Source organism: Schistocerca gregaria, chromosome X, assembly GCF_023897955.1.
Source record: "Schistocerca gregaria isolate iqSchGreg1 chromosome X, iqSchGreg1.2, whole genome shotgun sequence".
NCBI classification, from domain to species: Eukaryota; Metazoa; Arthropoda; class Insecta; order Orthoptera; family Acrididae; genus Schistocerca; species Schistocerca gregaria.
Genome location: NC_064931.1, coordinates 512476992 through 512492432, shown reverse-complemented (window position 1 = coordinate 512492432; position 15441 = coordinate 512476992). Strand labels below are relative to the sequence as shown.

Genomic DNA, 15441 nt, shown 5'->3' with positions numbered 1-15441 from the left:
TATCGAGCACCTCCTACAATGAGTGATTTGCACAATAAGTAGAAGATGTAAGAAATTGACTCACTTAACTATCGATGTTTCACAGTGTTACTTTTTCAGTCTCAAATAACCATTTCAAAAACCACCTTCTGGCCTGGATAGATCTCTTTGGCCACTATAAATGAACACTAAGTCACGCTTTCTCCTGTTAACTACCGATCTGTAAAGAAGCTCCGGCAATTCTGTATTCAGTGAGCTGTACTGATCGCATTGGGCCTCGCGCCGCAATTGTCATCCGTACAAGTGCTCGGGCTTCAGCGTCGATGTCGCAAATTCTCTTAAAGGATGTTGCAAGATCTTTCCTTCGTCGGCACGTGCAAAGACGTTCGCGTGCAATATCTCTAATTTTCCGTCATTAACGAACACGAATTCATTTAAGGATGTCCATAACGCAGTAGCTATGCAAGCTGCTAATTTAATTAACGATAATGCTATTTCTCTTCTTCGACAAATTTGGAAGTACAAGCGTAAAGAAATACCTTCCAACAACTTTCCTCTGAAGTAGGATGTAGGCTTACTGTACCTTACATGAAAAATTACAGTACTATTTTATAAATATGTGTACCTATTTTTTAGGAAAGTTTTCAGTTGTAAAATATACCAGAAATTGAATCTCTGTTTACTGACTGTTTGTTTGGCATGATTAAAATGCGCGAAACATTTTTTTAATACAGTTATTCGGACAGTACCTGGTTTTCTCCTCGTAATTTTAAATTTAGGTCGTTCATATGTTTATTTAAGTCTGCATAAAATAACTCCCATAGCCACTCTTTGTTTTGTAACTAAACCAGAAACGATTCCTTTCATTCAAGAAAATGTCTGCGGTTAGAAGCTCAGAACATCGCGTGAGAGCTTTTCCATAGCTAAGCCAGTGTACTGCTGTGTAATAAGGTGAGTCATTTTCTACACACACAAAAAAAAAAAAAAAACTCTCGGGAATTGACGATGAGTGAGAACATGTGATCTTAACATAATTAACAGCTGACATGAGTGTCTTTAAAACTTTTGACATATTCAAGCATTATCCGCACAAAGACTGTTGATGAATGGTGGAATGTACGATTAATGTTTTGATCCACCTTCATTTTCTACAGCATTTGACACGAGAGCAATGACACTTTTATTCTTTCCATACTCGTTTTTACCAGTATCGTTTGCGATACACCTTAAGTTTTTCCATTAAGGATTATTTTTCAGAAAAGCATTTTGAACTTCTTTAAAACTTCCTTCTCCCGTGGTCGTCCCATGGATGTTGTAAACATAAAGAAGCTCAGTATTCATTTCTTAATTTTTGTTTATTCCTCGAATAAAAATTAACACCCTGGTAGTATCAGAATAATCTGCTGACTCATCCAAACCAATAGAGAACCACTCAGTGTTGAGTTTTCTGGCGCAATTGAGTTAAGGTTTTCGGCAGTGTTTGCTAACAAACTGGTGTTTTTTAAAAAAAATCGGTAAGCCTTTCAACTGCTACAATTATGCAGTCCTTTATTCATTTAAAGTCAGTTAATGGTTTTCCACGTTGTGGTATTGAGTGAGCCAGGGAGAAACTGCTTTTTGTTCAGCATTTACTTTCTTAAACAATATTGCTGAAATTTCAAACAGCGTTTCAAAGGCGCATATATTTCTAACCGTTGGCTTCTGGTAAATTTGAAATAAATCTGAGAATGAAACTTCCTGGCACTTAACTGTGTGCTGGACCGAGACTCTAAATCGGACCTTTTGCATTTCTCGGGCAAGTGCTCTACCAACCGAGCTACCCAAGCACGATTCACGACTCGTCCTCACAGCTTTACTTCCGCAAGTACCTCATTTCCTACCTTCCAATCTCGCGGTTCTAGGCGCTCAGTCCGGACCCGCGCGACTGTTACGGTCGCAGGTTCGAATCCTGCCTCGGACATGGATGTGTGTGATGTCCTTCGGTTAGTTAGGTTTAAGTAGTTCTAAGTTCTAGGGGACTGATGATCACTGATAAGTCCCATAGTGCTCAGAGCCTACCTTCCATTCATTGCCCGATTATTTGGCACAATCACGAAATATTGATTTATCTTTCTTTCCTATATTTACACAAATAGGCACAAAACGTATGTAACTTCAAATCAAAATGATTCCAATTAATAGTATTAAGAGCAAGCATTCTGAGTAAAGAATTACACTGGATTTATCTTTCATGCAATTTTAATTAAATTACTCACTTTTAGACACTCTACTTCATATTTTGCTTGTAAGGTCGCACTTGTAATCGCTAGCCACAAAATGGTGCTGTGTTACTTCACTCAACTTGTCTGCTCTCCTGAAGACGTCGCTGCTTTATATTTAGCACTGTCAGAAGTAGTCTACATATACATACATACTCCGCAAGTCACCGTACGATGCGTGGCGGAGGGTATCCTGTACCATTACTAGTAATTTCATTTCCTTTCCTGTTCCGCTCGCATATAGAGCGAGAGTAAAAGGACTGCCTGGATGCTCCTTATATGAGCCCTAATTTCCCGTGTCTTTATCTTTGTGGTCCTTTTGCAAAATGTATGTCTGCGGCGGTAGGATCGTTCTACAGTCAGCTTCCAAAGCCGGGTCCCTAAATATTATTGACAGTGTTCCGAAGCATCTCCGTAACACTTAAGTGTTGTTGAACATGCCGGTAACAAATCTAACAGCCTGTATCGGACTTGCTTCGATGTCTTCCTGTAATTCGACCTTGTGTGGGTCCTAAACACTTGAGCAGTAATCTTGAACAGATTGCACTAGCGTCCTATATGCGATCTCCTTTACAGATGAACATCACTTTCCTAAAACTCTCCCAGAAAACCAAAGTCAACTATTCACCTTCCTTACCAAAATCCTCACATTCTCGCTCCATTTCCTATCGCTTTACATCGTTTCGCTCAGATATTTCAAAGACGTGACTCTGTGAAGCAGCACACTATTAATGCTGTATCCGAACGTTATCGGTTTGTTTTTCCTACTTATACGCATTAACTTAATTTTTCTACATTTAGATCTAGCTGCCATTCATCACACCAACAGTCACTCGTCTCCGACACCTTCCCATACACAACAGCATCACCAAACAACCGCAGATTGGTTCTCACCCTGTCTGCCAGCAGTCCTATCACATTTCTGTGGGGCACTCATGACGATGCCCCTGTCTCTGGTGTCCCCTAGAGGTCTGGGGGTTAGAAAAGGCGCGAGGTATTCCTGCCTGTCATAAGAGGCGACTAAAAGGAGTCAACACTTTTCATCCCTACGAGTTCAGGTCCCATTCTATGGTTTGACCTGCCACTTTAAATCTTACAGAAGAAAGGGCCACATGGGGAAGGATGCCTTACCTGGTGCAAGAGTTATCCGTAGTACCCGTAGATTCGATCTCCTGAATCCCTTATCATGGCTTTGCATCTTCTCCTACGATTCAACTATTTGGGCGAGGACACTTTCCGGGGTATGTCTTCTTCCGTTGTCTCCTGTTAACTTTCTCCCCCATGACAGTATTGGATTTCTGTGTGCCCAATATTTAGCACGGTAGCCTGTCCGTTGTGGTGTGGCAGTCATGCACCCATTTAGTGGTAGCCCCCCTGACAACACAGGGATTGCACTGCTGATGCCTGAGCTGTAAACTCCCCATGTATGCCAAGGAGTAGATGCCTGTCCTCCTGGGGCATCAGGGCTCCCGGCAATGGCCATCTTGCCAGGTGGCCTTTGCTGTGGCTGCATGGTGCCCACGGGGAGAGCCCCTGATCGCAGTGGGTGGCATCAGGGCCAATGACCCATAATGAAACAGACTAAATCATCCCTTGCTGGTTGCCATATGGCGCCAGCAGTCTCTAAGAAGGACAAGATCGAATACAATGCCGACAGGCATGGCCCTAAATCGTTTCCCTCCCACACCATGGGAGGAACGTAGGGCTACAAAATGGAGAGCGCCATATTCACCTCGGTTTTTAGTCTGTAGCAGAACTGATGGGGACTCATTTGTACCTACGAAGCTTCAATTTTTCGTTGAACACCTTGAGGATAAGTTTGGAGAAGTGACAGTGCTGTCCAAGATGCGAAACAGCGCAGTCTTTATTCAGACAGCATCCCCAGCACAATCCCGAGCATTACTCGCCTGTGACAAGCTGGGTGATATTTCTTTTTCCGTCACCCCCGTCCCATAAAAGCCTCAACATGGTCCAGGATATCATTTTTCATCGTGATCTCCTCTGTCTGACCAGGCGCTCCGTGCCAATTTAGAACCGTGGGGTGTTCATTTCATCCAGCGCATGTACAGGGGACCCAAAGACAACAGGGTTGCTACTGGTGCCTTCATCTTGGCCTTTGAGGGTGAATCATTGCTTGAAAAAGTCAAGGTGATGGTTAACCGCTGTGACTTTAAACCATACGTCCCTCCCCCTATGTTGCACTTCAGGTACTGCAAGTTGGGCCACATGTCTTCCCACTGCACTTCCAGTGCAACATGTCGAGACTGCGGATGTCCATTGAACCGAGATACTCCATGTGCGCCACCTCCCACTTGCATCAACTGTGGAGAGCACCACTCCCCCTGCTCACCAGACTGCCCAGTACTCTAAAAGGAGCAGAAAAGCATGGAGTACAAGACACTGGACCGGTTGACTTACACAGAGGCTAACAAAATTTGAACGATTACGCTTCATTCGGTTGACATAAATAGTAGGGTAACCTATGTACGGGGACACTGCATTGTTGCCAAACTTATTCAAGATGGTGGCGATGACGTCATCCAAGATGACGTCAGGCAAGAAGGCGTGTGCATGCAGTCCAATTGGCTTAGTTCATATCTCAGTCACCGAGATGGCAGATTTTGGCTGGAATTGGGCCACATCCACTCAACTACCGTATGACTTTAGATGCTCCTGCACATTCACTCTTTGCTGAGCTCTCATTGTCAAACCATCTCCATGCGTTCGATCATTGAGATGAATGTTAGGGATAGAGCACGGGGAAAATAGGATTGTGCTATGTCCACTAACCTAAACCTCCAGAAAAAGTTCACCCCAAATTCAAATTCCAACAGCATTATGCCTACAAAACCGTACCTGTCTTTATTATTATTCATTATTATTTATTATCACTGGCCTACTTCCACTAGAAAATTGCCACCCCCCTCCCCCGAAATTCAAATTCCAACACGATAATGTCTCTAAAACTGTATTTCTATTTATTATCATCATTTATTTTTTATTCAAGATGTCCGATTTCGGCGGGAAGAAAGCCATTTGCCTTACATCCATAACAAAAAACTGTCACAAGTTCAAATTCCAACACCATAACTGATTACTCTTACCAAATAGTCCATATCCTACGAACTTTGACTTAATTATTTTTTCACTGCTTACGTATTAATATCGCGTCAAATAATAAACTGCTCTTGTGCTAACCTAATTCACAATCAGTTATTTTACAGGAACTCAAATTCCAGTACAACAGTGCGTCACAGCACGAAAAAGGCGGTAAAATAGAGCAGTTGTGCTGTGTCCACTAACCTAACCCCCCAACCCCCTAGATAATGGCGGCATGTTCAAATTCCGACATGATAATGCACCACACCGCTCTTATCTCTACTAAGCAAATTAAATCGCACGAAAATACTTCACATGGCCTACCTCCACTAACCTGTCACCCGACCGCCACCACTTCCTACGAACTGGCACAAACTTTTATTTATTTGTCGTAAACAAAATTCAGTTCCGATATGTCTACTAAGCAAATAAAATGGCGCGAAAGAAGACACTACTAACCTCGGTCACCAGACGGCCCCCACCTGCTAAGGATTCGTGGGGAAAGGACTTGAACATACGACTTTAGTTAAACAATTCCATGCAGGTGTGTTCACCACTAGGTCAGGACTCCAACTGGCTAAGTACAAATCGTTGCCAGGAGAGGAAGCTACCGCCGGCACCACCTCCAGCCCGCGAGCGAGCGGGCACCTCACCCCACCTCACAGCCGTCGGTAGTGGTCCGGGCCTCCAGCGCCCGCTAGGACTGTGCGGGTCCAGCGGGGTAAACATGTTTTCGCCTGACACGCTGGAACCTACCGATTCTGACGTCACAGCTATCAACCACGTGGTTTCGTGGTGGACAAAGAACACGCTTGGCACCAAAGTTGTTTTCCTGGAGAGTGGAATCCGCCTTGGCGTCACACAACCGCTGGTCCATCACGTGGAGTGCTCGACAAAAAACGCTCTCGCTAAGTTAACTGACTCAAGATGGTATGATAACTCACACGTTAAAACCGGACACGCGCAGCGCTTCCGCCTCAAGGGCGTCCGACCACCCTCGATCGCCGCCTCCATATACGCGCCGGACATAGTCTGCTGTAAATATGCTAACACCCACATCGCGCATCTAAGCTATCAATTGCCTGAGTACTTAATTTAATTTCATTTTTAATCATATTAAATAACTGAATTTACAATTTCATACGTGTATGAAAAACGTGCTGAACTACCTACTTTCAACTACTTTTCAAGGACCTGACTATCACCTCTTCCTAGGAACGGTCGCCAAGCGTGAAATCGGCCAGTAAACAAATCTCACTCGCGTTTTCTCTACCAACGTAAGAAAAATTGTTGCAAACGAAGCTCACATCCGGCACTATTAACCTAAGTCGCCAGACCGCCACCTCTTCCTAGGGGCGGGTGGTAAAAGCACTCATCTCGCATTAGAGGGGGAATTAGTGTACTTCAATTACTTGCGAGCAGTTTATTTAGGGGGGCAGTATATTTATCACAGAACGCACGCTCTCACGTGTCCCAAAACATGCTGACGTGCAAACCACTCCTACATAACTAATCTATTACACTCTACACATACTCTTGCTAATTGTAAACCGTCAAAATAACGCATTGCACAGCCTACATACATTCGAACCACTCCTAAATAATGCAATACATCTACGTCCATATAGCCAAACAACTCCTAAATTGTCAAAAATAATAATCCATGTAAAAGACTCTGCTTGCTAATCGTTAACTGTCGAAATCATACACTGGCCTTTAATAAATTAGAGGCAGCACCACCACCAAGGCTATTCGCAACTGAGTCCATAGCCCAACTGTATTAGTTCATATCGAATCTGCTAGAGGACGCTGTAGTGACGCAAGTACCGCAATCTAAGATGGCTCCACCTAGTGTGTTCACGACGAGGTCTAGTACCTAGTACCAATAGGAGAGAGCGCTACCGTTATTTTTGTGACGTAAACCGAGATGGTGAGGGAAAAGGAGTCACTCGGATCTGCGCTGCAGGGGCGTGAAACATTGACAGCACTCTATTTTTTTGAAACAACTTCTTTAAGCATACAGTATATCTATCACACTATCACAAAACACCCACCCAGATCTGACCCAGGCCATGTTGCACAGCCCACAGACACGTACCCAACTAGCATAGCAGAGCCTACAGATCCGCTCGCAAAGTAACTCAGTAGACGTGCGCAGGTACCCCCCACCGCATCCTGTTCACAAGATCGTGAAGTCACGCATCTGTCCGATTTCAGACCGCGCACAGCCCATGTTCGGATTCCGCAAGCGTGAGTTGGTGCGGTCAGTTCGCTCGTCTGCTGTCAAAGCACACACAGACGTCCGTCCAGAACCGCGATTCGTCACAGCCCCGAGCCGCGGCCACCGAACGCGGATGAAAGTCAACTTTATATCAACATAGCATAGTTCCAAATCGCAGCCTCCATATGCTAGAAACATCATAGCAGCACATGTATTTACGTCCTATGACACAATAGCACACTGCGCATTGCTCCTGACACGACATTACACAGCCCTTTAACAAAACATAACTACACATCCCTGCTCCCGCCTCGTCGCGTGACCAGCCATCTAAAACCTTCTCAATATTATTTTTAGTTTACAACATTTTTTAAAAAATCAGATCTAATTTACTCCTCCCACTGCACCTAACCTCACACCCGTGCCACCATCAACATACGCAAACGTCCTCAACCCTATCTTGACGCTCATATATCACCCCCCAAACCATGTCCATCAATCAATTTACCATTCTCATCCCCTCTTTTCGAATTAGAAACGTCGCCTCTATCTAAACACCAATAAACTGATCTTTCTCGCACTTACAACAGTAAAATTAATTCCACACACATCTCTTAATACCAAACGCAATTAAAGCCCCAAACTTTTATACAATCCATCAACCGCATACCATACTCACACCAATATTCAAAGCCTGGTCCATATTTACCACCTCCAACTTGAATTAAATATTATTACCATGGCTCCAATATTCTGCCAGCACTCGATTTGGGGCTATTTTTCCACTCTAACCTGTTGTCACTAACAGTCGATTATCACTATCTGTAGACTACATAAATTTCCACGTAAAAAAATCTAGTCCAATTATATATGTCATCAAGCTGCACCCTCTCACGATGGTATACAGATTCATCTTCTCTAGGCATTATAAAACTTTTATCAGCGACACGCCTCAGTCGCTATCCCCGATAATGAATACCTGACCAGCTTGTGTAAGGTCTGTGAATACATCGCCGACGTTGGGTGGGATGCTTTATCATCATGACATTTCGTTGATCAACAAGCAAATATACGAATTCGCTCGTGCCCGATGTTCTAATGGCTCGCCTTTCATCCTGCATAACACTTCATCCATTTAACATACACATTCATTCGCGCCACCGTTTAGAGACTCCTATATCCGAACACGTACCACCATTCAACTATCAATTGCTCTTATCTAATAACTCATCAATTAGGTCTGGGGGTCAAGGTCACCCCTTTCTTTCAGCAGGAGACAGCTACTAATTTTTTTTTTTTCAGTCGTAGCTAAATTGCGCAATCAGCTTAACATTACCAATCGCGAAAAATATCTTTAAATACCTAAACACCCTTACTCAATTACACAGCGTTCTCGCTGAGGACATGAGCTTCAGTATTACAGTTCTTAATCCAATAACCACCAAAACAAGTACTAAATGCTCAAACTAATCCCATTGCACCTTAGAAAACCCGCATCCGAGCCCCGTCGGCGGCTTGTAAAAGCCACATATCTGTCCATCTAAACAGCCGTCCACTCAACCTCAGGACCAGCATGCCGAAGTGGGCTCCCTCTCTGTACCAGCTCTCCAGCTATTGCCTAAAGACATACACTGCACAAATGGATTCCTGAATAGCGCGGATCTTTATCTCCAGCTCGACATGTAAACACTGGCTCCCCCAGCCAACGATCCTGACGCCATTAACGCTGGGCTGACAATTTCGAGTGACAAATCTTAAATACGCTCATATATAAAGGCCTATTCACTCCTGCCAAAACTCACTTAATAAAAAAATCATTTTCCCTTTCTAAGCATAGATGAATATGCATTTAGAAAAAACATAATTCAACCATCAATCATACATATCATTAAAAAGAAAAAATGACCTCAATTTACGTTATACGACATTTATTTACATGTCCTAATGATACAGTCGTAGATGAGTCGTGTCATCCACTCGCTCATTCATTCACCACACGCTTTCACAGAACTTGTTCTACTTATAGACAACGGAGGGTGAAAATTTACGATTTCCGCCCTTAATGACTGTAGTGGGGGTTGTTCAAAGACAACTCCTCCAATAGGATGGACTCGAGACTCCTACCCATCGCTCGCCTCAGGTCTTGTCAATGTCCGTCACGACTCAGTCGGAGGTCTAGTGCTCGGACCATGGACATGGAGATTACCTGTCCGTATCCATTTCCCAATAATTCTCATAAGATTAATTTATTAATTATTTGATAATTATATAAATAATATTAATTAAATTAATTTTTAATGGTTTTATTTTATTCCAGGCACTGGGGCGGTCGTACTGCCACCAAATATTAATGTAATGGTGGAGGAGGAAGATGCGGGTGAAGAAATCGATGCGGGGCCTGCTGGAGACACAATCTCGACTGCTGATAAGGTCGAGTTTAATGCCGGTAAGTACGATACCTCATATGCAGTTAATATATTAATCTGTATTTAACAATATAGAAATAAATTTGAGTAAATTAGTTATTTTTATTTATCTGCAGGAGAGATCTACATTTCGGATGACAAGCTAGATCCATATGATCTTACAATGGATATCGATGAAAATCATGCTGAGTACATATTCGTTTTAAATATAAATTTATATTTTATTTTAATTGAAGATGAGATAATTTGAATCTTAATTGAAGTAGATAAGTTAATGTATGCGGGGCCATCAGTGAGAAGTTAGTCTGCACCGTACGGTCATTGTTCATTTATCTTTCATAATATGGTCATTATATATTTTAACGATTAAATTAATTTTAGGTCGATAATCATCCATGAATAGAATTGAGAGAGCGTGATCTAATTGTAGTATACGTTAACTGACCGTAAATTTACATTCAGGAAACGCGTTACCCTCTATATACGTGGCGAATATCAGACGTGATTCATCGAAGCGTTTAACTCGCACATATTTTCATAGAGTTCATCACATTTGTAATTAAAGATTTATTATAAAATTATCGTTTTAACACACAAAATTAATAATTGTAGAATGGCTGGGTGTAGAGGTGATCATTTTTATCTACCAGTCGTCGCCTTTATATGAAGTGTATTCTGTATGTGGCGGATTCGCTTCCTAGTTAGCTAAAAGTACGAAATGAGTAATTTCATTCCACCCGATCTGCTATTAATGAAGTGGACGTATAAAGTAGACGCTGCGCTATCTATACCGGACCAGAACATTAAACTACATGATCCACCCCCGAATCGCCCTGATTATGTCAAATCTTACTCCATTTAAATGTGGCGACTGTTCATTATCTAACTCCTACTACACTTAGTAGTCTTTTATGTATTGCGGCCCACCACATGCTGCGGTGGCTATCAAATGGAAAATAATTTATCCTTGAGGACAGTGGGCGGTCCAAAGTGTATATAGAAATAGATGTGCGTGTCTCTCTCTCTCTCTCTCTCTCTCTCTCTCTCTCTCTCTCTCTCTCTCTCTCTCTCTCGTGTGTGTGTGTGTGTGTGTGTGTGTGTGTGTGTGTGTGTGTGTGTGAGAGAGAGAGAGAGAGAGAGAGAGAGAGAGAGAGAGCGAGAGAGAGAGAGAGAGAGAGAGAGAGAGAGAGAGAGATGAGCTTCTATGCGACTGAATTTGATTTCTTTATTAGAAATCAAATATATAATTAGTAGAAGATAGAGTAGTAGATGCCGCGTAAAAAGCTTGTACACAGTTCATACGAATTCAATAAAAATAATGTTTAGGTAGTTTGTGGGCGTTTTTGAATGAGAGTTAATTAGTTCATCGCCTAATGTCATTCAAGTGAGGTTGGTTTGGTAAAATTCACTTCTATGCATGGTGTTATGTGAGGCTGATTTTGGTACAATGATTGTGTATGTGTGACCGCTGTGCAGGTGAGCGGTGTGGGAGTGATAAAAGGTTACAATTAATTAGTTGTGGATGTGAGTGTAGCCCAATTAAGAGCGATGTAATTTAAAATGTTAAATATAATATTTAATATGTGATGGGTAGCTTTGGTGATTGGGTTGAGGTTTAAGAAGAGGGTGGTGTGTCTGGGAGAGGACCTTATTAGCTCTGATCTAAATCTGATCACTCTTTGAAGGACGATATTTTTATTTAATTGAAAGGGGGAAAATATTTTTTTCTGTCTTTGTAGGTTCTCTATAGACGAGAAGGGATTTAGTTCTTCTATTAAAAGAAAAATTATAAATTAAATTTAGAAGGTCTTACAAAGAAGAGACTGTTATTGAGTACTGAATAAATTTTTTATATTTACTTCTAGTTAGTCATAGTACTATGCCACGCTAAAGTACTAGCACTGTGCTTAATATCGACGAGAATGAGATGAATTTCATAATATTAAAAATATTTTTGGTTTTCTAATTCGCGAGTATGTAGATATCTGTAGAAAAGTGGGGTAGGCTCTGATCAGGAAGACTGACGCGTTTCTGCCAGCGGTAAAACGCTCTCCAATCAGCTGGATTGTTATGAAAGCGACTTGGGTTGACAGAGGGTGCACTGATGTAAAATGGTCATTTTGTACCGTATAGGAAAATTAATTCTATCTTTATTAGAAGTATAAGCTGTACATGGGAATATTGTTATGTGTTTAAGTATATAATATTAGATGCACTATCTATTGGTTATGAACTGTAGATTAAAACTGAAGAAATTGCAAAAAAGTGGGAATTTAAGGAGATGTGACCTGGATAAACTGACTAAACCAGGGGTTGTACAGAGTTTCGGGGAGAGCATTAGGGAACGATTGACAAGAATGGGGGAAAGAAATACAGTAGAAGACGAATGGGTGGCTCTGAGGGATGAAGTAGTGAAGGCAGCAGAGGATCAAGTAGGTAAAAAGAGGGGTAGTAGAAATCCTTGGGTAACAGAAGAAATATTGTATTTAATTGATGAAAGGAGAAAATATAAAAATGCAGTAAATGAAGCAGACAGAAAGGAATACAAACGTCTCAAAAATGAGATCGACAGGAAGTGCAAAATGGCTAAGCAGGCATGGCTAGAAGACAAATATAAGGATGTGGAGGCTTATCTCACTAGGGGTAAGATAGATACAGCCTACAGGAAAATTAGAGACCTTTGGAGAAAAGAGAACCACCTGTATGAATATCAAGAGCTCAGATGGAAACCCAGTTCTAAGCAAAGGGGGTAGGGCAGAAAAGTGGAAGGAGTATATAGAGGGTCTATGCAAGGGCGATGTACTTGAGGACAATATTATGGAAATGGAAGAGGATGTAGATGAAGATAAAATGGGAGATGAGATACTACGTGAAGAGTTTGACAGCACTGAAAGACCTGAGTCGAAATAAGGCCCCGGGAGTAGACAACACTCCATTAGAACTAATGACGGCCTTGGGAGAGCCAGTCCTGACAAATCTCTGCCATCTGGTGAGCAAGATGTACGAGACAGGCGAAGTACCCTCAGACTTCAAGAATAATATAATAATTCCAATCCCAAAGAAAGCAGGTGTTGACAGATGTGAAAATTTCCGAACTATCAGTTTAATACGTCACAGCTGCAAAATACTAATGCGAATTCTTTGAAGACGAATGGAAAACCTGATAGAAGCTAACATGGGGGAAGATCAGTTTTCATTCCGTAGAAATATTGGAACACGTGAGGCAATACTGACCTTACGACTTATCTTAGAAGAAAGATTAAGAAAAGGCAAACCTACGTTTCTAGCATTTGTAGACTTAAAGAAAGCTTTTGACAATGTTGACTGGAATACTCTCTTTCAAATTCTAAAGGTGGCAGGGGTAAAATACAGGGAGCGAAAGGCTATTTACAATTTGTACAGAAACCAGATGGCAGTTATAAGAGGCGAGGGGCATGAAAGGGAAGCAGTGGGTGGGAAGGGAGTGAGACAGGGTTGTAGTCTCTCCCCGATGTTATTCAATCTGTATATTGAGCAAGCAGCAAAGGAAACAAAAGAAAAATTTGGAGCAGGTATTAAAATCCATGAAGAAGAAATAAAAACGTTGTGGTTCGCCGATGACATTGTAATTCTGTCAGAGACAGCAAAGGACTTGGAAGAGCAGTTGAACGGAATGGACAGTGTCTTGAAAGGAGGATATAAGATGAACATCAACAAAAGCAAAACAAGGATAATGGAATGTAGTCGAATTAAGTCGGGTGATGCTGAGGGAATTAGATTAGGAAATGAGACAAAGTAGTAAAGGAGTTTTGCTGTTTGGGGAGCAAAATAACTGATGATGGTTGAAGTAGAGAGGATATAAAATGTAGACTGGCAACGGCAAGGAAAGCTTTTCTGAAGAAGAGAAATTTGTTAACATTGAGTATAGATTTAAGTGTCAGGAAGTCGTTTCTGAAAGTATTTGTATGGAGCGTAGCCACGTACGGAAGTGAAACATGGACGATAAATAGTTTGGGCAAGAAGAGAATAGAAGCCTTTGAAATGTGGTGCTACAGAAGAGTGCTGAAGATTAGGTGGGTAGATCACATAACTAATGAGGAAGTATTGAATAGGATTGGGGAGAAGAGAAGTTTGTGACACAACTTGACTAGAAGAAGGGATCGGTTGGTAGGACATGTTCTGAGGCATCAAGGGATCACAAATTTAGCGTTGGAGGGCAGCGTGGAGGGTAAAAATCGTAGAGGGAGACCAAGAGATGAATATACTAAGCAGATTCAGAAGGATGTAGGCTGCAGTACGTATTGGGAGATGAAGAAGCTTGCACAGGATAGAGTAGCATGGAGAGCTGCATCAAACCAGTCTCAGGACCACAACAACAACAATCCTCAGTGAGGGGTGTGTGTGTATGTTGGTGAAAGTATTTTTTCATTTGACTACACGTATGCGTAATTTAGTAAGTTTTATTGTTCACCAAATATGACTATCTGTGGAAAATGGTATTATTATATTCTATTGAGCTGGGTTCAATGTGGGGGAGTAAATGCTTGTACAAAATTATTATAACGTGTTGGGTGGCATATAAGTAGAAAAAGTTCTGTGAAAGTGTGTGCTGAAGGAATGAGCGAGTGGATGACACGACTCTCGTATGACTGTATCTTCAGGACATGTAAATAAATGTCGGATAATATAAATAGAGGTTTTTTTAATCAAATGTATGACTTCTTGGAATTATGTTTGTCTATTCGCTCTAAATGCATACTCATCTATGCTTAGAAAGGGAGAATGATTTTTTTTTTATTATTGAGTGAGTTTTGGCAGGAGTGTTTAAGATTTGTGAGTGGAAATTGTCAGCGCAGCGTGAATGACGTTCGGGTTCGCTGGCTGGGGAGACGCTGTTTACATGTCGAGTTGGAGATGCAGGGGAGGATTGAGACCTGTGCTATTCAGGAATCCATGTGTGCAGTGTATGTCGTTAGACAATAGTTGGAGAGCAGGTATAGAGCGTTCATGTTGGTCCTGGGGCTGAGTGGACGGCTATTTAGATGGATGGACACGTGGCTTCGACATGCCGCCGGCAGCACTTGGACGCTGCCTTTGTAATGTGCAATGGGATTAGTTAGAGCATTTAGTAGTTTTGGTGGTTATTGGATTAATAACTGTAATATTTGTCATGTCTTCAGCGGAAACACTGTTTATTTGAATAAGAGTGTTTATGTATTTGAAGATATGTTTCGCGACTGGTGATGTTAAGTTGATGCCGCAGTTTAGCCACCACTGTAAAAAGTAGCTGTCTCTTGCTGAAAGAAAGAAAGAAACTGGGTGAACTAGCCCCCCAGACCTGATGGATGAGTTATTAGATAAGAGCAAGTGATAGTTGTTGAATGATGCTATGTCTTCGGATACAGGAGTCTCTAAACGGTGGCGCGAATGAATGTGTATGTTGAATGAATGAATGAAGTGTAATGCATGATGGAGGGAG

General features: G+C 41.8%; 1 long non-coding RNA gene across 3 annotated transcripts in view; it reads left to right on the top strand.

The window, feature by feature from the left end:
• LOC126297685 (uncharacterized) overlaps positions 1-15441 on the top strand; it is a 193158-nt gene that overhangs the window by 88620 nt on the left and 89097 nt on the right. For all 3 annotated transcript variants that reach the window (XR_007552563.1, XR_007552562.1, XR_007552564.1), the window contains exon 2: positions 9875-10003. This is a non-coding gene — a long non-coding RNA (uncharacterized LOC126297685). The remainder of the gene's footprint in view (positions 1-9874; positions 10004-15441) is intronic.